Source organism: Eurosta solidaginis, chromosome 4 (assembly GCF_040869045.1).
Source record: "Eurosta solidaginis isolate ZX-2024a chromosome 4, ASM4086904v1, whole genome shotgun sequence".
NCBI lineage: Eukaryota > Metazoa > Arthropoda > Insecta > Diptera > Tephritidae > Eurosta > Eurosta solidaginis.
In genome coordinates, this window is record NC_090322.1 from 8,464,524 (window position 1) to 8,490,455 (window position 25,932).

General features: G+C 35.5%; 1 protein-coding gene across 21 annotated transcripts in view; it reads left to right on the forward strand.

Annotated features, from left to right (window-relative positions):
• Window positions 1-25,932, forward strand: part of Hers (Histone gene-specific Epigenetic Repressor in late S phase) — a 545,891-nt gene that overhangs the window by 22,918 nt on the left and 497,041 nt on the right. The gene's annotated exons all lie outside the window — the stretch shown is intronic.

Consider the following 25,932-nt stretch of genomic DNA (forward strand, 5'->3'; position numbering starts at 1 on the left):
ATTTTGTTCCAGTCCCATTCCGAGTCTCAGTCCCAGTGAAAAGTGTTTAATTTTAAAAATGAAAGAAGCTAAGACGTTCGTAGTCAAAACCACTCCGAGTCTCAGTCTCAGTCCCAGTCCTAGTCCTAATCCCAGTCCCAGTCCGTCTCTGGTATACTTCCCGGAAAAAGGCATCGTAAATACTAATATGGGCAAATTTATATACGAAATTTCAGGCAAATCGAATAGGACGTATATAAATAGGTATGTGAGTATTATTAATTCTTGTCTTTATTTCGGCTTCGCATGCATATTTATCAGTTTTGCCAGGTTGATGCGACTTAATCGAATATCACAATGAACTTTAGAGCTCTCAGCAAGAGCGTTCATTTGATATCCATAATACACACACATTCTAGGGCTATCCGGTCCATTTTTTGGCCTATATCTCGAGACCCTAGTCACTCAGCGGTGTAAAACTTACTCTGTATTATAGCACACATCAACAGCTTTAGTTTGATACCCATAATATAAAAACACATTCTAGGTGTATCCGAGTCCATGTTTTGGCCTATATCTCGAGACCGTAGTCACCCAGCGGTGTAAAACTTACTCTGTACTAAAGCGTACATCAACAACTTCAATTTGATACCCATACTGTAAAAACACATTCTCTGTGTATACGGGTCCACGTTTTGGCCTACATCTCGAGACCCTAGTCACCCAGCGTCATAAAACTTACTCTATACTAAAGCACACATCACCAGCTTCAATTTGATACCCATAATGTAAAAACACATCCTAGTATATCTCGAGACCCTAGTCACCCAGGGGTATGAAAATTATCCTGTACTATAGCACTCATCAACAGCTTTCATTTGAGATCCATATTGTATAAACACATTCTAGGGGTACCCGGGTCCACGTTTTGATCTCAAGACCCTAGGCATGTAGCGAATAAAAAGGTAGACGTTGGCGGATTCTCAGAACCCAATATGCTCACAAAATTTCATGAGAATCGGTTCAGCCGTTTCGGAGGAGTTAAGCCTCTAAAACCGTGACAGAAGAATTTTATATATTAGATATGTAATTGCTGTTTTCATGTACGGGTCCCTTTTTCGCTCTTATTTGGAATGCAAATCTATAAATAAAGTTTTGGTTGTAAAGATGGAGATTCGGGCTATTAGCGAGCTTTGGGCAATTTTGGTCGTAGTGCTTTTGTTTAGCTATATTTTATTAAAATAATTTGTTAAAAATAAACCATTGTGGGCATACAAAGAAATCTACTTGTACTATGGCACAATTGTGAATGTTTGCACTGCACTACCGGCAGTTGCTATTGTACGCTAGATGGCAGCGGAATCTGTATTATACGCTAGATTGTAGCACAGGCTGTAAGTTTTAATTGATTGATGGCGGTGCTATTGTACGCTAGATGACAGCGGAAGCTGTAAGTTAATAGAACATCTGATTTCTGTTGATATTTGATAGGATACTTTCATATTGGTTGCGCAAGATGCGCCCTGGTCCGGCTCGTAATAATAATCTTCTTCACACTGCGTTGCGGCTTTATTTTCTTTTTTTGTGTATGTCATATCAGCTATACAATTGTCAAATTCAATATCAGTTACAGAATTAAATGTTTCTACATATTTCTGGCCTACACTAAAGAGTTCAATCAGAACAAGTAAGGAAGGCTAAGTTCGGGTGTAACCGAACATTACATACTCAGCTGCCAAATTACAGCTTGCAAAACTTTTAAAGTACCTTCTTTCAAAAGTGGGCGGTGCCATGCCCATTGTCCAAAATTTTACTAATTTTCTATTCTGCGTCATAAGGTCAACATACCTACCAAGTTTCATCGCTTTATCTGTCTTTTGTAATGAATCGATATCGACAAAGTGGGCGTGATTATGGTTCGATTTCGTTCATTTTAAATAGCGATCTGAGATGATTGCCCAGAAGCTTACATACCAAATTTCAATAAGATACCTCAAAATTTACTCAAGTTATCGTGTTTTCGGACAAACGGACGGACGGACGGACGGTAATGGCTAAATGAATTTCATTTTTCGCCCAGATCATTTTGATATATAAAAGTCTATATCTACCTCGATTAGTTTATGCCGTTACGGGGTACCGTTATGCGAAAAAATTAATATACTCTGTGAGCTCTGCTCAGCTGAGTATAAAAAGTTTATCTGTCGATATTATACCATCAGTATGAAGCACATTTTGATTAATTTTAGGTACAATGATTATATGTTGATCAGACAATTAAATAAAAGCATAGGGCGCATGAAATTTCAAAAATTGGAAGGCGTGGCATAACCAGATTAAGGTTCAGTTGGTCTTATATATGATTATCAATAGGAATTTGACGCGTCCAACGCTTTTATTTAATTGTCTGATCAACGCCCTGGATTGATGAGGAGCGTGATGACTAGTACCTAGGACCTACCTAATTATTTTCTAGCTTTTAGTATTATTATTACTTCATGTAAGTATTGTTTTCAATAAAACCGTTTAACTAAAAATTTTTTTTTATTATTTTTTTTCAAGTTTTTAGTCTTTATTTAATTGCCTATTATTTCTCCTTCTATTTAGTTCATTCAGTGACTCATTATTACACGGAGTCTTTGCTGACAATTTGTTACAATCTAAGTCCCCAATAATCCAAAGACTTTACTCGACTCTGCGCCACGTATGTATGCTTGTCCCTTCTCGAACTAAAAAATATTTTGATGTCACTTCTACCGGACTGGATGTAATATTTGTTCCAAATATGAGCCAAATCGGATATCATAGGTCGCTTTCTATTCATGTATGTATGTATTATGTGTTCCAAATATGGACCAAATCGGACCACAAGTACGATTTTTTTGAATACCTCGATCCTTGCGCCACCTAGCGGCGATTTTTTCATAGGTCGCTTTATATTCATGTATGTATGTATTATGTGTTCCAAATATGAGCCAAATTGGACCACAAATACGATTTTTTTAATATCTCGATCCTTGCTCCACCTAGCGGCGCTTTTTTTCATAGCTCGCTTTCTATTCATGTATGTATGTATTATGTGTTCCAAATATGGACCAAATCGGACCACAAGTACGATTTTTTTGAATACCTCGATCCTATTCTATTCATGTATGTATGTATTATGTATTCCAAATATGGACCAAATCGGACCACAAGTACGATTTTTTTGAATACCTCGATCCTTGCGCCACCTAGCGGCGATTTTTTCATAGGTCGCTTACTATTCATGTATGTATGTATTATGTGTTCCAAATATGAGCCAAATTGGACGACAAATACGATGTTTTTTAATATCTCGATCCTTGCGCCACCTAGCGGCGATTTTTTTCATAGCTCGCTTTCTATTCATGTATGTATGTATTATGTGTTCCAAATATGGACCAAATCGGACCACAAGTACGATTTTTTTGAATACCTCGATCCTTGCGCCACCTAGCGGCGATTTTTTCATAGGTCGCTTCCTATTCATATATGTATGTATTATGTGTTCCAAATATGAACCAAATCGGACCACAATACGATTTTTTGAAATATTTCGATCCATGTCCCACCTGTCGGAGTTTTTATTTCTTATTATTGCATTGTCATCGGGTTCTGATTTATATTCAATCTTGTAACTTATCGGGAAGTTACTTAAATTTCAATTACAAAATTCGTTCACAACGGCCGTGCAGCCGGTCTGTCAAGTCAAGCTAAATAAAACCGTTTAAAAAGTGTACATTTCAAAACTCGCACTTACTGAATCTGAAGCGCGAGGGTGCACTGATAAACGGAAGAGTAAAGAATTAAATAAAAAAAAAATATAAAATTAAATTGGAACACCCAGCTATTGGAAAAATTTTTTTCTCTTAACTTTTAGGACTAATAAAGAAAGAGAACGGGGAATTCACGTATTAGTGAGGAATCCCTTGAGGTGCTTCTCGACACACATTTCGCATCGGGAAACGGTTTAGAAGAGCCAGCAGACATCACTCACACTTCGATCACGGAGCGGGTAGTGCCGGGCTTGGTGACCGATACCAAGATCGAATGGGCAGTGAAAACGTTTTCTAAGTTTAAATCGCCGGGCCCAGACGGTATATTCCCGGCCATGCTACAAGTTGCAAGTATGGCGGTCGTGGAATGGCTTAAAATAATATTCGATGGGTGCATAAGGCTGAATCATGTACCGCACTCTTGGAGAACTGCTCGTGTAGCTTTCCTACCAAACGCGGGGAAGATCGGTCACGTGTATCCCAAAGACTATAGACCCATTAGCTTAACATCATTTCTGCTCAAAACTTTTGAGAGGCTAATAGATGTGTGCATAAAGTCCAACGTGGATGAAAAGCTGCTCTCCACAACACAGCATGCGTACACCAAAGGCAAGTCGGTAGACACCGCATTACATAGGGTGGTAATTAGCATAGAGAAATCCCTGGAATATAAGGAGTATGCTCTAGGAGTCTTCTTGGACACTTCCGGGGCTTTCAATAATGTTTCTAAATGGGCGATTATGGATGGTCTTAATTATATTAAAGTACATCCCGCCTTAATCAGATGGATCGGCTGCATGTTAAATTGCAGGAAGATTGCATCACAATGGGGATTGTACAAGGCCACGAAATCAGTGGATAGGGGCACGCCGCAGGGAGGGGTGCTATCACCTCTGCTGTGGACGCTAGTCATCAACCAACTGCTCAGGCGATTCGATGAGGAACCCGTAAAACTTACAGCTTACGCACATGACGATGCAATTGTGGAAAGTGCCTTCCAACGATTAGTTCTTTGATGGATCGGGCGCTTCGGGATATTCATACCTGAGCATCTAATGTCGGGTTGAAAGTCAATGCGGAGAAGACGGATATGATCTTGTTTACAAAGAGGTACAAGGTCCCAAATTGGACCAGGCCTAAGTTAGGAGGAGTGACCTTACAGGAGAAACCTTGCACAAAATATCTAGGAATCATCCTCGACAGTAAGCTGTCATGGAAGCCCAACGTGGAGAAGAGGGTGAAGAAGACCCCAACGGCATTCTATGCATGTAAAAGAATACTGGGTGTACGTGGGGCTTATCGCCCTCTCTTTCTCATTGAGTTTTTACAGTGATTGTAAGCCCTATTCTATACTATGGAGTTCTTGTTTGGTGGAAAACCACACAAAAAACAACATACCTCAAAACATTAGAGGGGGTATGCAAACTATCGATGCTTAGCATTACGGGAGCCCTGAAAACAATCCCAACGGCTGCACTGTATGCCATTCTGCACATTCCACCTGTAGAATTGGAAGCAAAGAACATAGCATTAACAACTGCAACCAGGCTCGGTGCCTCGGGGCAGCTTGAGCGCTGACCATATGGCCATAGTAGTATAGCGTCATCAATCAAAAGACGAACAGACTACCTGATTCCCTATTTACGCTTCGCGGGAGATCTTAAGGCCACAATAGAGGTGGACGGTTGGCGCAAGGGTGCGTAAATGGCGGACGAGGCGACACATATGTACACAGATGGTTCCAAAGTAGTGGAAGGAGTAGGGTTTGCGGTATACTGTGCTGATCCGGAAATAAGCAGATCCTACAGGCTGCCGGATTACTGTAGCGTTTTTCAAGCGGAAATATTAGCCGTAACAAAAGCAGTAGAAACCCTGGAAGAGAATCGCTTAAGCTGCAATAGTGTTAACTTTATATTGACAGTAAAGCAGCAATTAAGGCAATAATCTCACAAAGCACAGCATCTAAATGCGTGTTAGAGTGTGAGTCGGGACAGGGAAAAGCATACATCTATACTGGGTCTCAGGATATATGGGAATAGATGGGTATGAAAAAGCGGACGAACTAGCTAAAAAGGGTGCATCCCTTGAAGCTTGCTCCGTAGCCGTCCCAATTAGTCTGGGCAAGATTAAGCGAAGACGAGAGGTGCACATGACAGACCAAGCGGGAAAGGCGTGGGTTCAAACGTGGGGCTGTAAAGTATCGAAGATTATGTGTAGGTCTTACAACCTTAGACTAACAAAGTTGTTTCTATCATTCAAAAGAGAGGACTGTAGACTCATGACGGGAATTCTGACTGGACACTGCCTTCTGGCGTCACATGCCTTTAAATAGGGTTTTTCAGTTTGGTCGTTAAAACAAACTTCTGGTAACACTACGGACTCAACCAGTCTATGTGAGGTCCTCATAGACCGGCCAGTTCAACCTAACCTAACTCTTAGGACTGGATTTATGATAAATTGATACAACCGAGCTCTGGCTTCTCTTTAAGGTTTTTCGTTAAAATGAAAGTGTTTGGGACATTGTGTGATATTAACCATAATCTGGAATTAAAGACTTTGCAACGAATTCGGCCATTAGTGAATTACCGAAGCCAATTAAAGAATACAAAAATTGGGTCCATTTCTTTTAGATTTGGTCCTTTTTTTCGATGAATTTTGGTCCAAAATGAAAACATGTGGCAACCGTGGTATGCAATCAATTTTTTTTTCTTCACGCCTTTTTCGTATTTCACTTGTTGTTTATGTTCCACAAAATACCTACAAAGCAAATAATATTTCATATAAAACAAACAAATAAATTGAAAAACAAAAAAATATACAAACATTTTGACTGCACGGCCGACGGCTACAAAGTAGCACTCCATTAAGTATGAAAACAAACAACAATGATTGCGTACAGCTACATATGTTTGAGAACAAGGCGACGCATTTGAAAACCCCTTCACTTGACTGCCAAGTTCCAAGCATATGAAACGACCTTGCGATTTTGTTTACTTTTCAATTACAAAAAATAATCAATGAGAACAAATAATTCGTTTTGATTTAATCTTTACAACAATTTTTTGTTGTATTTTAACGTTTCTTTTTAATTGTATTTCTCGTTTATTTTCATTCCTATTATCTTTGAAAAATTGTGAAGAGATAATGAAGTCAAGTCATAAATCGAAAATCAACACGAACAATCCACATGTAAACAAAGCATTAAAACAGCGGAACATTTAAAAAAAAAATAAAAATAAATAAATAAAGAAAACGGAAATATATTTTTTTGGTTTGGGTGCGGGCAGAATTTTATAGAGTTAAGGTGGGTGTTTCTTAATTTTTCTAAGATCAGTTACGAATTCTCCAACTGTTTGTTTCTAAAATGGACGACGAGAGTTTGAGTAACCACGGCATAAGCTCTTTGCTTTTGTTGTTATTGTAGCTGCTTCACTTGCAAGTTTTACAGAAAAGGGCCCAAAGACATCACCAATTCAAGAAGTTTATGTAGCTTATGAAGGTTTTAAGAAGCCCATCTTTCCTACCCTCTGCACAGCCTTAGCTTGTTAACAATGAGCTTTACCTAGTAGGTTTTACATCCAAAAGTTATGTGTATCATTCGGCTAACCAAGTGGACACTTGAGCCACTTGAGTTTAGCCGAGTTATGAAGGGGAATATTGTGAGACTACTTTGAATTTAGTTGGAATACTTTGTAGTTCAATATCAAATGAAGTTGCAAGCGCTCGGTATCCAGAACTCTAAATTTTTATACGGCAAGAGACTGCCGCAACACCAATTACCGACAACGAACCCAACGGACCAATCATATCTCATTGGCATGATCTAAGTTGTTCCAAGGCTGTTAAGATATATATTGTTTAGTCATAAACGCTTTATACATATTTAGTAGTATAAGTTACTAATTCCTTATTACTACCTTTTTCTAAATTCGCTCACTGACAATAATATTTATTTATTATCACTGCTATTTTACCATTTGCCTTTTGCAATTGTCAATGCTCATATGCATATACATATTGCTATACATAAATGCATAAGCCGTCGCCTGCTTTGATTCTGCCATCCCACCAATGCTTACTGCTAGCTATGCAGAGAAACTTCACTGTACACACATATTACATACATATGTACATATGGTAGCATTAAAGCAGCTGATGTGCAGTACCGCTGAACTAGGTGACTGTCCTTAGCTGTACTTCATATATTTGCTAAAATAACTATTTCTATTATGTACGCTGCCGTTAAATCAGGTGATATTCCTGTATCCATTTAAATTGTTGCTTTTTAAATTTACTTTCAGTATAAGTAATTATATATACATATTGGAATTTGAATTCTTGTATTAATTTAAATTAGAATTGAATTTAGCTTTTTAGTCTCGTCAAAGTTATGGCGCAAGACACATTAATAAATTTCTAAATACGTTATAATATAGCTATCGTGCTAATTAAATAAAATCCTTTGTTGTGTTTAATCGCGTCATATACCTGTGGGAAAGCATAATCTCGCTTTTTAGGCTTTAAAAGAAAAGCAAATTAAACATTGTAAACTAAACCTCTCGTTCTAAAGAAATATCAAGCTATATATTGTTAACTAAAACTATTGTGCTAAAGCTACATATTGTGCTTAATAAATTGTAATTTAAACGGACAGTAAAAACGCTTATTGCTCTCAATTCATATATATCTGACGTCTTCGAATACAAAAACCGATTTCTTTTTTAAATGAGGTAAAGGAGACATCTGAGCTGAGGCACGATATCTTATGGAATAGCATGCATACAGAACATACGAATATGCATACACCTATTTAGCAGGCGAGACTCCGGCGACCCCAAGCTCCTCACGTAACTATGAGCTGGGGGTGGGATGACCAGAAGGTTCAATATGGTCATATTAAATCGTTCCCGAGATGGTCGTGCTAGTATCTTAATGGTACTAACACCCCCCTTTTGCCTTTGACTGAACGCGCTACGGGAACATCTTTTCATAAAGCAAAATTTCTAGCTTGGCTATCTAGAGGTAGATCGAAGAACAGAGCTCCCACCAAATGCCAAAATTGGCCATTACACGTAAATAGGCTATGCGAATGGAAGTCTCTGACGTTTCTTTCACAGTCGGATTTACAATACCAGACCAACTTACAAGGACGATCTTCAAAACAATCAGCAGAATTACCTACCGTCTCTACCATCCTCATCACTAATTAGCGCTTACTGTAACTCGATGGCAGATCCACAGTTACGACGGTTATCACCTTTCAAAATCAAGCTTTACCTTGCCCCTGCAACGGTTGCTCAACAAATATCAACATGACCTGGAAGTCCAGCACAAAACTCACACCAACAAAATGGCACATTTCAACGGTAATAATACGAACACTCGAGGCGTAAGTATCAACACCTGTGACACATGCGATGTCAGGTGAAATTATTTACAAGACTATTGAAGGCGAAGGAGGAAGCCGAAGAAGACGGGGAAGAAAAAGAAGAAAACATGAAAGAAAAATGAGAGGAGCAAAGATAGGCATGAAGAATCGTCTGACAAGCTGCAGCATTTTCCCGACACTACTCTCTTCAGCGAAATATTTCTCATAATCTTCTTTACCCCACCTGCATTTAACCCGTTGCTTGCGTAAGTGTACATAAATACACAAAATGCTCAATTGGTGGTATGAGTCTAGTACGACAGGCAGAGCTCTACGGACCCTTGCCGACATTGTATGTGAATTGCCGAGTTGAGGGCATATGCATTCGCTTTTGTTGCTGTTGTTATGGCCTTTCAACAATGTATGATGTGTAGCGTGCACCGGACTTGTATCCTTCTTTACTGTTGCTCAGGGTGGTTGAACATATAAACAAACAGCGCGTTTTGCCTGTAAGGTGCGGAAGCAAGTGTGAATTTCCGTTATAGGCAGAACTTTGGGAAAGTAGATGTGAGTGCACGCACATAAATACTTACTTTTACTTTTTACTTTAAAGAAAAGCAAGTTGAAGAGACTGGCGTTTGCTGTAAGAACTAGGAGGAACTGAGGATAACGGGAGATTGGCTGTGTTAAGCAAAACTATCGGCCTCCTAGGTCTTTAAAGCAATGGTTATAGTCTTTGACAGCCGGAAAAATCTGTTTCCAAGCCGTAACACATTAGATCTAAATCCAGTTAGTGGCTAATGCCAGTAAAAAGTCTGATGTTTTAAGCACTCGGAAGGTTTGCTAAACACTGCCGAGCAGCGACCCTGTGTTTTTTTTTATGTTAAAGTTGTTTTCCATGTAAGCTGACCTTGGATGTGAACGTTGCGACCTTTGATATGTTAAGCGATCACACTATCTCCCTACGGCGGCAGTAGAAGAACATAATTTTCTGTCTACCCGTTTTTCAGTACTCAGTCCGGTTCAGTGTAAAAATAGGAGTCGGCTAGCGAAACTCTTAAAGCGTGAATTCCATTTTCGGCAACTCCTTAACTAGAAAGGATGAAAAGGACTAGATTCCAATGCGAGCCATTACTTATTCAGTTGTGCGAGTAAGCGAAAGCAAGTAATTTGGAAAGGAGTCAGAAGAACCAATCCTAAGTAGCGCGCGGGGCGCAATTTTAGTTCGACTCGCACATCGATTGATATCACTAAGAGGGAGTTCTGCTGATACTACCGTCCTCTTAAGTCGATGACAACCTTGTGGGAGGAAATGTTGTTGTTGTCTTACTCGAAAACATTCCCCGACGATTTAGGAGCATTACGAATGTGGGCAGCCAATTTTCGGATATGAATCCATTCCGCTCCGGTACTACATCTTATGGAACGTCGTCCCCTAACCCATTGGGCGAGGTAATCGATGAGTTAAAAGCCGTAGACAATAGGACTGTTATTAGGCATCGCAAAGTTCCTGTTATATTTCAGCGAAGGCGAAATAAAGCCTTAAGTTCTACCTTCATACGGAAGCTTGTTGGAGATATCGCTGTACCTGTACTGCTGCTTTATTTCCGGCGAGCGTTGTAGTGCATGTGAAGAGTATTTCGCAAGTTGTGACTTTTGCATTCTGTCTGATTTCCAATCCTGAGATCGCAATGATGCTGTAAGGCGGAAGCATTCAGCGGCCAAACGCGTTCGTACGTATGAACATTCAACGCTTTGTTGTTGTTATTTGCATGAAACCAATAAGCAAACAAGAGAACAAGCATTCATAATAAAATATGTAAACTCAAATACACCAACAACAAGTAAGGAAGACTAAGTTCGGGTGTAACCGAACATTACATACCCAGCTGAGAGCTTTGGAGACAAAATAAGGGAAAACAACCATGTAGGAAAATGAACCTAGGGTAACCCTGGAATGTGTTTGTATGATATGGGTATCAAATGAAAGGTGTTAATGAGTATTTTAAAAGGGAGTGGGCCTTAGATCTATAGGTGGACGCCTTTTCGAGATATCGCCATAAAGGTGGACCAGGGGTGACTCTAGAATCTGTTTGTATGATATGGGTATCAAATGAAAGGTGTTAATGAGTATTTTAAAATCGAGTAGGCCTAAGTTATATATGTGAAGGGGTTTTCGAGATATCGACCAAAATGTGGACCAGGGTGACCCAGACATCATCTGTCTGGTACCGCTTATTTATTTATGTATATATGTAATACCACGAACAGTACCTGTCATGATTCCAAGGGCTTTTGATTTCGCACTGCAGAACTTTTTCATTTTTTTCTACTTAATATGGTAGGTGTCACACCCATTTTACAAAGTCTTTTTCTAAAGTTATATTTTGCGTCACAAAACCAATCCAATCACCATGTTCCATCCCTAGTGTTAACGGCCGAGCGGAAGGACAGACGGTCGACTATGTATAAAAACTGGGCGTGGCTTTAACCGATTTCGGACATTTTCACAGAAAACAGTTACCGTCATAGAAGTAATGCCCTTACCAAATTTCACAAGGATTGGTAAATTTTTGTTCGACTTATGGCATTAAAAGTATTCTAGACAAATTAAATGAAAAAGGGCGGAGCCACGTCCATTTTGAAATTTTCTTTTATTTTTGTATTTTGTTGCACCATAACATTACTGGAGATGAATGTTGACATAATTTACTTATATACTGCAAAGATATTAAATTTTTTGTTAAAATTTACCTTAAAATTTTGTTTTTTTTAAAGTGGGCGTGTTCGCCATCCGATTTTGCAAATTTTTATTTAGCACACATATAGTAATATTAGTAACGTTCCTGCCAAATTTAATCATGATATCCACAACGACTGCCAAATTACTGCTTGCAAAACTTTTAAATGACCTTCTTTTAAAAGTGGGCGGTGCCACGCCCATTGCCCAAAATTTTACTAATTTTCTATTCTGCGTCATAAGATCAACCCACCTACCAAGTTTTATCGCTTTATCCGTCTTTGGTAATGAATTATCGCAATTTTTCGGTTTTTCGAAATTTTCGATATCAAAAAAGTGGGCGTGGTTATAGTCCGATTTCGTTCATTTTAAATAGCGATCTGAGATGAGGGCCCAGGAACCTAAATACAAAATTTCATTAAGATACCTCAAAATTTACTCAAGTTATCGTGTTTACGGGCGGACGGACGGACGGACATAGCTAAATGAGTTTCTTTTTTCTCCCAGATCATTTTGATATATAGAAGTCTATATCTATCTCGATTAGTTAATGCCGTTACGGGGTACCGTTGTGCGAACAAAGTTAATATACTCTGTGAGCTCTGCTCAGCTGAGTATAAAAACAGTAAAACTGTATATGTCGTCTAGAAGCCGTTTACCATACGTTCTGGAGATTGCTCGTGGTGTTGTTGTTAACGTTGCTGGCGCAAAATTTGTTGGGTTTGTTTATTTATATTGAATTTTTTCGATTCTTTTTATTTCTGTTTACAATGAGGTTAGCTTTTTCGCGTTTCGTGCCTACAATTGTGTCCCAGCAGAGACGCCTAAGCCAGTTGGTCGTTTCTGTTCGCACTCCACACTTTTTAACATGGATAAAAGCCCGTGAAGCTTTTCATTGCATACTTTCTTTCTAAATGAACTCACACCATTCTACATTTTATCGACTAAAAGTTGTTCACCTTTGTGAGCGCACATGCCTTTCCTCTTCCTTCTATATCGAGTTCAAATGACTTTCCGGCAAATTTGTAGATACCCAAGACCCTACAGTGGTGGGCAGTGCGAACAGCAGGGTGGTGGCGAACTGAACAAGTGAATGGTTATAGGTACCCTTGGGATCGCTAAGCACATATTAAACTAATCGATGGATCGACATATGATGTGCCGATGTCGAAACAACCAGTGAATAGGTGAACTATTAGCTGATGTCCAAAGCAACCGGTGGAGCGATTGTAGCATTATGCATGGTGCCCCCTTATGTGAATACGTTTGTAGCACTATGCATCATGCTCTACTACGCCAATGAACTTTCTATGCAGACCACACACACAGTCATATTGCATTCACATTACAATATCGACCTAAATACATTACGTTTACCCCAACGCAGCGGGAGTTCAACATCACATACTAATGCCGACAGCAAGACTTATATCCGGTTACATTTCTACTGGCGCATTGGCCAATTCGTTAATAGCGTGACCGAGCGTCAATGACAATTTGTCAATGTGCCTGCCAAAATATTTCTACAGTTACAATTTCTAAAATTAGGTCGAACTAATATGCTGACTCAGAACGTAAATGTTAAGAATGTATTGTATTAGTGTTAGTGTAATTACGTATGTGTAAAATAGATAATTTTGTATAAAATGAAAGATATTTTTCTAATACACCCAATCACTACTTCGCGCTACAAATCATCGGACCTATTTTTATTTCATTTAAACATTACACGATAGATGGCGAGCCCATATTAAAACGACCAGTGGATGGGAGGACATAATCCAAAATATTCGCTGGATCGGTTATTGATGAGCCGATGTGAAAACGACTGGTGGATAGTGAGGTGATGCCCAAAAAATACTGTGGGTCGGTAAATGATAAGACGACGTCAAAAAAGCCCGATTGATCGGTAAATGATGAGCCGATCTCCAAAACATCCGATGCTATTAGCGACTGTTTCCCAAATTTATTCTATATTTCTCGCTGCATAAAACACAGCGCTGAATGGACATGTGATTCGCAATGGGCCAAGAAAACAAAAGCTTACGGTACCACCGTGCTGACGCTGGAACTCCTAGAGGCGCTTTGACTAAGATTCCGAGCCTGTTCAGTAATATAGGAAAATAAGAGATCGGTACACATATTGAAACCAAATATTATCTTATCTTCTAATAGAGAAGACGCTTGAGATGTCGGCAGAGGTTTGTGTCTCCGCTTTTCGGTACAACATGTTCTGGAGCTAGTTGCCGCTAAATGGGTTTCCTAAGCATTATCTAAGTGAGGATAAGTTAAAAAAAAACACGGCTATTGTATGGCGCCATCCGTGTACCAAGTACCTAGCGAAGTTACTCAGATAGCCAAGCAGAGCTCAGAGCGCTTTACTCCCCCATCACCTCGTCTAAGGCCGTTAGCAGCTGCAAGAGGTCGATACAAGCCGCAGCTAACTTCGCAAACATAACCGTTATATGAGTACCAGGTCACAGGACGATCGAAGGCAACGAGGAGGCGGATGAACTCGCATGGGCAGTCGAGATGCATCGTCCACTTACATCAATTAAAAGAAACATACATAGCAGATTCAAGGAGTTAACCAAACATGGCCGAATTACAAGAGTAAGAGAACAGAGGACCTACCAAATAGGCCACATGGCCTGCATACTGCGATAATCGAGACCCCTTTCAACAGCATTTTGAGGAAGGCAGGAAATTGTTCCTGGAGAAATGTGCATCAACTTGGGTGCGGATCTTTGATATTCGGGCGGCACATCAACAAACCAACCAACCTAGCGAAGCATTCTACTTCAGGAGTTTTTTTAATAACAGAATCTGTCTGCATTTTTGACTATTTTTGGGTGGACTCCTGTGAGCGTTTTAAATCAGTATGAGCTTCCTCCCATCAATAACATCCAATTGTCTACAGGCCAGTGGTCTTTGTCATATATTTTACATCTGTGCTCATTCTAAGCATTTTTTTTTCCTTGTCAAGCTGCGCACCAGGACAAAGAACTTAGTAGCGGCAAACATTGCCTAATAAATTTTTGTTTTACCTCCTATTAACCCAATTCTTCACTGTATATTATGAATTTTTTTATACACAACGGCAAAATTACTTTGCTTAAAGCGCACAATGCATGCATTAGAAATATTTACAAAGCCTTTCAATTAACAACACGCTTAGCGCACTACACAATTCAAAACGCGAATTCCTCAAAATCCATTCTCAATTCTAAGTCTTGTGCTAGCGCTTCTAGTATCTAACTGACGTTGGAAAGAACACATACACACAAACATATGCACTTGTGCTAACATATGCCAAAAGTAAAGTTAAGCTCAGCACGCTACACATACACTTCCCATAAGTACTTGTGTTCCCATTGTGTACTCATAAAGCAGTCATTGCCTCTACTTAACAGAAGAACGCTTTCCGAGCTAAAATTGTGCGCTGTGTGGTGTATGTTGTGTGGTGCAGTGTTTAACGTGGTGGTGCATGGTTACAAGCACTCAACACTCGCCAAACGCCAACGAACAACAAAAAAGCATATAGGGCGTGCGTACATAAAAACAATGCTAAATGTGTGCGGTATAAAAAAGGCGAAAGCTGAAATTGAGTTAGAAAACAAAAAAAAAAAACAACAAAATTATGTTACTTTTAGCAACCACATACGCGCATTGCGTCAGCAGTGAAGATGGGACACGAATATGCAACATTAAAGCTCCAAATCCAACTAACAAGTGGATAAGCGCGCGAAATATGTCACCAACAGTCAAGATGTTGCAATGAAAGCGCTAGTAACACCAAACGCGTGCGGGTAGCCGACGCGCTGCTTGGAACAGTCAAAATAAGCTGCCGCGCGTGCATACATCAGGGATGATAAATTCATTTTTTCTTTTTGTACCAACCGAGGAGAAAAAATGTACCAAATCATCCAAAGATGTACCAAAAGTCTTCGGATGTGAATTTGAACCAAACCAGATATATTCTGCTTCTTTATGCAAAAACTGTTTTTAGTCAGGAAACTAACACAAACTAAAGGTAGTATAACAGGGAAATACGATTTATAAAGAAATACTTTTCCAGTAAAAATAATAAAAGAAGTTTATCGATTGAAGCGTACAATTAATTATGTACATATATAAAAACATTTCTTTATTGAGTACCAGTAAGGAACATAAAATTATTAAAAAAAAAAAAATAACAGCTGCATTCAATGCAAAAACATTTCATAAAAACATTTTTGGTACAAAAGATTTAGATACGGGTATAAAAGTTGACAAATTGTTGCCTACATCCATACTAATAAATAATGTTTCCATCACTACATTAACAGTTCTCCTTCTTTGAGTTCTTTACATACCTTAGTTGACAAAATGCTTTTTTTTTCATATCTATATTATGACAACTACTGTTAGTTGATCTCATCAAGTGTTTAGTTTTTATTAAATTCGAAAATGTGTTTATTTGAAGTCTATTTATACACTTAGTTTTAATTAAATGTTGTATAGAAAATATCCTTTCTACGTTTGCGGATGAATGTAGAATCCACAATATGCCTTGAACTATTCTATAAATATTGGAAAACATTTGCGCATTTAATTTTCTTTTCAACTGATCTTAAAGCTGCATATATTTAAATTCTTGAATTTTTTAAGGCTCTCATGCTCCGCTAAAGCTCTAAATTCAGAATTAATTTTCTCTATTTTATCAAATGCAGATTTCGGAAACAAGTCCATAACTAAGGGCACAATACTATTTGTTTCACCGCTTAAAATACTTTCTGGTGAAAGCTTTGCATCCCACAACAAAGTTGTATCATTCAAATTTACTTTCTTTAATATAATACTACAAAAATAACACCGCAGTAAACTTCATCTGGGGTTAAGTGATTTTCGTCTGAATCAATATTTAACATCCAAATAGGACTGAAGTCTAAATAACATTTTTTATAAAATTTTTAATTTGGTAATAAGTAAATGTATGCGAATGTCTCCAGACTGCATTTCTATATTCAAATTATTTATTTCATTTAAAATATAAGAAAGAAATGTAAAATATACTTTATAAGTAGAACTTTGAAAAATTTCAGATATAAGTATAGTTAATTATAATAACTATTTTATAAATCTGTATATTGATTTTTTTTAAATGTTTGTTCAACCAAAATTAGTTGTTTGATATATTATTTTCTTTTTTTGATTAATATAAAAATTTTCATTTAAAAAAGGTAACTTAATTATTTAAAAAAAACTTAAAATATCAAAAGTAAGAAACAAGTAAAAATATTAACATGAATAAAATAAATAACTAAATATAGACCCTACATTTACTCCCCCTCCAGTGAAACGATCAATAAAATTAAATATTAATTAATGTTAAATGAAATTTTTTTTGTGGAGTGTAGTGTAATTTTATAATTTATTTAATAATTTGGGAAAAATTTAAACAACGTGACATCAGGATGGACAAGGTGACAGCTGTTTCGATTATACCTTGTAAATCTCTTCAAAGCCTTTTCTCCCGGGAGTGGGAGTCGAACTCGCACTCCTACGATAGTTGAAATGGTTATAAACGCATTCAGCTACGTCATGCCTTAGTTGTTGTAAAGTTTTTCCCAATTGCCTTCTTTTTGCATATTTTAATCTTTTACACATTGCATACTTCGTATGCAATTATGTGTTAAAGCTATGCTTGGTACGGCGGTTTTCAAAGAAACTTTGGTTTTGTTGCTGTTTTTGTTCTATTTATAGAACTACAACGAATTAACCAATTTTGTCTGTATGATTTTAATAATCGGGGATTGCCCATATTGCTTTTTTAAATGTATGAAAATATTTATTTGAAGCAATTTTTTTATTTTATAATTTATTTAATAATTTGGGAAAAATTTAAACAACGTGACATCAGGACGGACAAGGCGACAGCTGTTTCGATTATACCTTGTAAATCTCTTCAAAGCCTTTTCTCCCGGGAGTGGGAATCGAACTCGCAGTGTACTTTTGTTTTTTGTATTAGTCATTATTGTATGTGCGGGTTTAAGTAAATCTATGGAAACAGTTTTTATAGTATTACCATGTTGAATTTTGAATGTTTTATTTTGTCTAGAAATAACTTTAAATGGTCCCTCGTAAGGTGGTTGTAAATTAGATTTATGAATAACTTTAAGAAAGAAGTATTCACAAGTGTCTAAATTTTTTGGAATAAAATCATTTTCTTTAATATGATGAGTTATTTTTGATCGAACAATTGAGAAATCTTTTCTAAGTTTATTAAAAGTTTCATTTGTGTTATCAATTTCATTATTATTATTAGAAACAACTAATTCACCAGGTAGTCTAATTGTTTGTCCATACACAAGTTCAGCGGAATAGCATTTCAAATCTTCTTTAATAGAAGTTCGTAAACCTAAAAGTATCCAATGTAAAATCTCTGACCAATGTATGGGGTCGTCCGAAGCTGTAATTGCCCTTTTTAAAGTTCTATGAAATCTTTCAATCATTCCATTTGACTGTGGGTGATACGGAGAAGTGTGAATTTTATGAGCCCCTAATAAAACAGTTAAATCAGTGAATAATTTAGATGTAAATTGTGAACCTTGATCTACTGTAATTTTGAGTGGAATACCGAAACGAGGAACATAATTTTGAATAAATGTATTTGATACTGTTTTTGCTGAAATATCTTTTAATGGATATGCTTCTGGCCAACGTGTATGTCTATCGACAATAGTCAATATATACCGATTTTCTTTGGATATAGGTAGTGGACCAAATAGATCCATGTGTATATGTTCAAATCGTCCTGAAAGAATATGAATTTTTTGAATAGGACTTTTCGTATATTTAGAAATTTAACATTTTTGACATTTAATACAACTAATTGCCCAATTATTAATTTCCTTACGCATTTCTGGCCAAAAGTATTTAGATTGAATGGGGCGTCTAGTTGTACGAACACTCGGGTGAGATAAACAATGAATTTTGTCAAATATAATTTTTCTCATCGAATTAGGAACATATGGTCTAAAAGGTTTTTGAGTAATGTCCCACCAAATGTTGAGATTGAGAAGAGGAATATTAATTTCTTTTAAATTATTTTTGGAACTAAGATCTGAAATTAAATTTTTGAGAATTTCATCTTTTTGTTGTTCATCATATAATGTTTGAAAATTAATATCTTTTGTTAAAATTGTATTAATATCTGGAATCCGCGAGAGAGTATCAGCTACTGTATTATTTTTGCCAGAAATGTATTGAATGTCATTGGTGAATTGTGCAATATATTCAAGATGACGATTTTGACGAGGTGATCTGTCTGTTTTTGAATTTAAAACATATGTTAAAGGTTTATGATCAGTGTATATAGTAAATGTTCTTCCCTCAAGAAGTTGTCTAAAGTGTTTAATAGAGTTATATATTGCTAGAAGTTCTCTATCAAAAGTAGAGTAATTTATTTCAGTTTGAGTTAATTTTCTTGAAAAATATGCAAGTGATTCTAATGAGTTATTACTTGTTTGTTGTAGAACTGCTCCAATTGCAACATTTGATGCATCTACAGCAAGTGATAGTTGACCATTTTTATCAAAGTGAGTGAGTAGTGCTTTTTGTGTAAAAAGTTTCTTAACATTTTCAAAAGCTGAAGTAGTTTTTTCTGTCCAATTTAATTCTTTAAGTTTATTTTTGATAGCAAAATTTAACATTTCATGTAGTGGACTAATTTCTTTTGTCAACATTTTAATATATCTATGATAATAATTCACCCTACCTAATTTGTAATTTATTAATTGAAAGAGGTTTTTCTAAATTTGAAATTATTTCAACTCGTTCAAAAGAAGGTCTGATTCCTTCACTAGAAATTTCGTAACTTAGAAAGTCTAATTTTTCAACTCCAAAAATACATTTTGTAGGTTTAATATTTAAATTATATTTACCAAGTCTTTTAAAAACTGTTTTTAAATGTTTTATATGTTCTTCCTCATTGTTATTAGCTACTAATATGTCGTCAATGTAGACAAAAACAAAATCTAAACCTGAAAATACTTCGTTTATGAAACGTTGAAATGATTGAGCACTGTTTCGTAATCCAAATGGCATTCGTACGAATTCAAAAATTCCAAATGGAGTTGTTATAGCTGTTTTGTGAATATCTTCTTCTGCCATTGGTATTTGGTGATATGCACGTATGAGGTCAATTTTTGAAAATATCTTTTTATTTTTTAAATCTATGTTAAGATCATGAATATGAGGTAAGGGATACCTATCTGGTATAGTTATAAAATTAAGTCGTCTGTAACCTCCACAAGGTCTCCAGTCATTTGGATCTTTCTTAGGGACCAGATGGAGTGGAGAAGTGATGTGAGAGTTAGAAGGTCTACATATACCAGTTTTGACTAAAAATTCAAATTCAGTTTTTGCTATTTTTAATTTTATAGGATCTAGACGACGAGGTTTAGAAAAAGGAGATACTCCTTTTATTTCTATTCGGTGAACCATTTTGTGTTGTACTTTTTCAGTATAATTAGGTTCACACGTAATAAGAGGAAATTCATTAAAAATATTTGCAAATTTATTTTCTGAAATAGGAATCTTAAGAGAAAATATGTCGCAAAAACCAGAAGATCCAGAAACTTTTAATTTTGTTTTCAAATCTGTAATTTCTTTATTTTTAATATCTACCAAAATACCAAATTTTTCTAAAAAATATCTGCAAGAATGAAAGGGAATTCAAAATCTCTTCTAAGACCTAAATCAATTTTTAAAAGTTTTGTTCCAAAAGTTTCTATGTTAGATCCATTAGCTGCTGAAAGTTTAAGGTCAGAAAAACGTTTATATGTTTTAAATTTTGAAGAATTAGAGTTTGAATTTAGATTATTTTTATTTGAATTAAATTACACGGTTTAATACATTTGAAAGCATTCAGACCAATTCTAAATATTCTCGCGGAATTTTGTTCTCGCGGATTTTTTTATTCCCGCGGAAAAATTCCTCCAATTCTGTTCTCCTAGGGAGAACAATAATTGGGGAACAGGAATGTCGAATTTTCGAAGTCAGCTGTTTTGTCAATTGAAATTTCGTTGCACATTTCTTATTTTGTTTAAAAGATTGAAAAGTTTAATTATTGTTGCAAATTTGTTGGAAATTAAGAAATAAAATATAAACAATGTACAGTATTAATTGCATTTCATGTGGTATTCACTGAAATTAATAATGAATTGGTGCCACAGCAACATCAACAGCGGAACATAAGAAGAAGACGGCCGCATAACACAAATCTGCCGGAGTTGCCGGCTTTCGTTCAGCAAAGCAATTTTCTGGCGGCCAAGTTGAGTTGAATTCCTACTTCTTCATATGCCAAAATCTATTTAAGCCTTATTAAAAAATCCTTGCACAATTTCTGGATGGCTGCATCAAATATGTATACCAAGAGCTCTACCGTTGCTTATGATATACTTTTCGACTTAAAATAAATATTGTGGTTGTTGTTGTTGTTGTTGTATTAACAGTGAGAATATTGGGGTAGAATGTAAATACATATTTTAGCACAAGTCTGTACAAATAAGTGTTCTTTCTTAAAAGAACCAATTTCCTTTAACTATTTTGATGCATTCCCTTTAATTTAACTAGTGAAAAAACTTCTATGAAATGGTAGAGAAATCTCCCTCTCCCTCACATTCATAATACCTACTTTTCTCCCATAACCGGTTTCCGCTTTTTCGAACATTGTTCAGGATAGGAGGAAAGGGAGAAGTGAAAAAACTCACAAGGAATTTTTATTTAGAATACGAGGAATGGGAGAAGGGAAAAAACTCGCACGGAATTTTCGTTTAGAATTGGGCTGATTATGTTTAAATTTTCGATGATACCAACATATATTATTATCATTATCCAAACTTCTAGGTCTAGAAAAATGTCTCAAGTTAGATCGATTTCTTTCTCTAGATCTGGATCGAATTTTTAATTCATTAATATCGGTAGTAATTTGATTTAAATTTTGAAAAATTGTAGTAGTTAAATCAGTTAAATTTTTTATACATTGTGTACGAACATTATTTTCAATACTAGCTATTGAAGAAATTTTAGAGGAATTTGGTTTATTAATTAAATCAAAAAGTTTGTCTGCAAGTGAAATTATGTCAGTAATATTTTGAATATTACTTGAAGTTAAATGTATTTGAATATCTTGTGGTAATTTTCTGATCCATAATTTAAAAAGTAACTCCTGACTAACAATAGATGAGGAACTTGTTAGTGACTTCATGTATCTAAAAAGTTCAGATGGAGATCGATCTCCCAGTTCAGTATTTGAAAATAATTTTTCAAGTATTTTTTCTTCATTTAGAGAAAATATTTCACAAATAATTTTTTTAATTGTATTATATTTGTTAGGAGAAGGAGGAGGATTGATAACATCAATAATTTTGGATATGATTTCTTGTTGAAGTGTAATAAGAACATTTTGAAATTTGATGTTATCATCAATAATGTTATTTATTTAAAATTGTCCTTCGATAAGAAAAAACCATGTTTCAGGACAATCTGACCAAAATTGTGGTAATATAAGGGATTTATTTGAATGTAATCTAAAGTTATCTCCTTGTGTAGAATTGTCTGAATGTGTGTCTGGAGTAGTATTAATATTTGTATTTTGTGTTTGATTTAGAGACATTGTATTATTATTTAAATTATTTGAAGATGTAAAGGAACGAGTTTGTATTGCTGAACGTAAAACCATTAAAATTAAAAATGTAATTGTTCTCTGGAAAGGAAGTTAACAAGATAAAAACTAATACTTAAATGTGAAATAAAATTAAAATATTAAAATTTTATAATAAATTAAAATAATTTGTTTATAATCAAATATATATATATAAATTTTATATTATTTAATCTTGATTAAAAATTTTATTTATATAAAAATATATATTTATATTCGTACTTACATACAATGATCATTTTAATTATTTATAATTAAATTTTAGTTAAACATTTTTATTGTTGATTGTTGATATTGCCATGAAAAGGTTGTTGCTGTTTAAGTATATTCAATGATGTTGCAATGGCTTTATAAAGGATGTCTAATAAATGGTTAAAGGAAGTATTAAGTGTTGTTGAAGTATATTCAATGATGCTTTGTATGAGACTATCTACATTAAAAATCAGCTTTTATTGAGGTGTAGGTGAGACGTCGTCGTTGCGTACAATTAATTAACAAAAATTACAGTAACTACACGTAGTAACAGGAACAGTAAAAATACTTAATATTCGAATAAATAAGACGTTTATAGACACAAAATATTTGAGAGTGACGTAGTGCTATTGCTATACTTCATCGTTGGTTGCACCTACATATATATACAGCACGATATTTGTAGGAAACAGAGCAAAAATTATGTGTTATTTATTTAAAAGTTCTTCTTTCCAAAATGTTATTATTGAAAGTATATATACATATGTATAATTTTATTTCAAGTTGAATTTATTTGCAAATATTAGTTGTAGCAGTTTGTTTGAAAAGCGTTGATGTAGAGTTAACTCTTTTGATTAATGTAGCGCTCGACATCTGCTTAATATAGCATAGATCTATTGTTATTTAGTTATGTATATTAGTGTGTCAAGATCGCCATTATAGTTAATTATAATAACTATTTTATAAATCTGTATATTCATTTATTTTAAATGTTTATTCAACCAAAATTATTTGTTTGATATATTATTTTCTTCTTTTGATTAATATAAAAATTTTCATTTAAAAAAGGTAACTTAATTATTTTAAAAAACTTAAAATATCACAAGTAAGAAACAAGTAAAAATATTAACATGAATAAAATAAATAACTAAATAAAGACCCTACAATAAGATTAATATTTTGATTACTGCTTTCAAATACGTAAAGATTAAAATAATGCTTGAGGGCATCCCATTGCTCAAGAATTCTATCTTTGACTGCTTGTCTAGAAAGCCACCTTGTGGGGGCGTACTTTAGTATAACATGCATTTCTGTACCGAAATGTTCTTGAAAACTCTGAAAGTCTGCCCTCCTTAGTGGGCTGTTACAAAAATGATAGTTTACGTCTTTTAAAAATTTATCAATTTGGTTGGGAAATACATCACAAGCGGCAACTGAAGCTTAATTTAAAATGTGACAAACACATCCATTAACATGCAGATTTGGAACAACTTGCTTCAGCCTTGCTTGCACTCGGCTGTTTGCTCCCATCATAACCGAGCAATTGTCGGCAGTGAAACCAATCTTTTTTTCAAGTGGTATTGAATGGTCATTCAAAGATTTAATAATGGCATTAAAATTTACCCTGCGTGCTACTATCGGTCAAAGGTATCAAATCTAAAAACCTATCAATGCACTTTTTATGAAAAATTCGAATCGAAACTGCCAAATTTTTTGATATACATATATCAGTCATTTCATCTATTATTAGAGAGTAATAATTCTTTTGACAAAATGCAATTATGGATTTATAATTTTCTGGCCCTGTTATTGGAGTTATTATTTTCTGTGCTTTAATTCCATTGATGCAAAATTTGTGCACAATTTTAGAATCAGTTATGCCTAAGCATATTTAAATGATTCATAATTGCAAATGGCAAATTATGCTCGGCAACAAAACAACTTAACTATATGTGACCCGGCCTATGAAAAGGTGGCTTATGACTCAAAAAAGAAATTGCGAGAAACAGCTGTTAACAGCTGTTAACAGCTGTTTTTTTTTTAGTCATAAACCACCTTTTCATAGGCCGGGTCACAAATGTATATTTTTTTCCGAAAATGTAAAATTTTTTTGTGCATTCTTTGTACATGCTTTGTAAATGACTTGAAGTGTGGTGCTGTATTTTACAAAAATGTACCAACTATGTCAATGTAGTACCAACGTACTTTCGGGAAGTACAAATGTACCATGATTATAATCACTGGCATACATACGTACATGTTTTTCATTTACTTATTTGTCCGTACAGAGCACACTCACACATGACACTTGTGGTTACTTTGCTGACAGTTTATGGACTCAACTAAGCCATGACCCTCCTTGAACACCCACAAACAGTTACCTCGACGAGTGCTGAGTACATCACATCCGTCACAACGTCTGCTACCGTTTTGCATCCGCAGCAGTAATCACAACTCTTTCTAATACACACTCAAGTTCGTGTTCTCAAATGTTGGTTGTACTACTTTATGCATTTCTTACGTTAGCTTTTTTTGTTCAACACTACTCAACCTTTTTTTTTATCCACACTGACTGCACACACCAACGCTTATTTGTTTTTCAATTTTGCATGCAGCGTTGCATTTGTAGGACTCATGTAAGCACAGCGCTGATGTATTGACATATGTTGATTTGCTGCTGCCACTTATGTATTTCTCCCCTTTTTTTTTGACAGGCAAAGTTTTTTTTGTGCGTCCACGTCCAAAGAAATAGCTAGACAGCCTGAGGCAAGTATTTGTAGTTTGCTCGCTCATGAATACATTTACTTAACGACAATCCTTTACAATTATGACGTTTGTCATTTTATTGTTTTTTTTTTCATATATGGAGACTTAATGCACTAAGCATTCGTTAGGTTAACGAATCAGTACCACTAGAGCAGGCAAAGTGTATGAGCTCAAATATGAACAAAGGATGCTATGGAGACAATTACTGGCTGAAATGTGTCGTGGAGGCGATTAGGTACAATTAGAAAAAATTTATAAAACATGAACAGACGAGGGTACATAGGTACGGAAGTACCGAAAGCGCAGACGGAAGAATAATAGGACAGACGAAAGCACAAAAATTAAGGACGAATTGACGTCAAACAAGCCAGAACTTGTAGTAAAAAAAAGTTCATAAATTACTAAGTACCACTCGAAGCAAAGCAGCGTTTTCTGCATTTAGTTTTTTCTTTACTTTCGTTCGTAATTAAGCACGTGCAAGTGCATAGTCCGTCGGTGTCTATCGAACATTTGAGAGTAATACTTCAAAGCTTGAATGAATGATGTTTAATTGTCCGTGCCCTTATGCTTTTCAAAATCTACTAGCGCTTGAATCATTTTT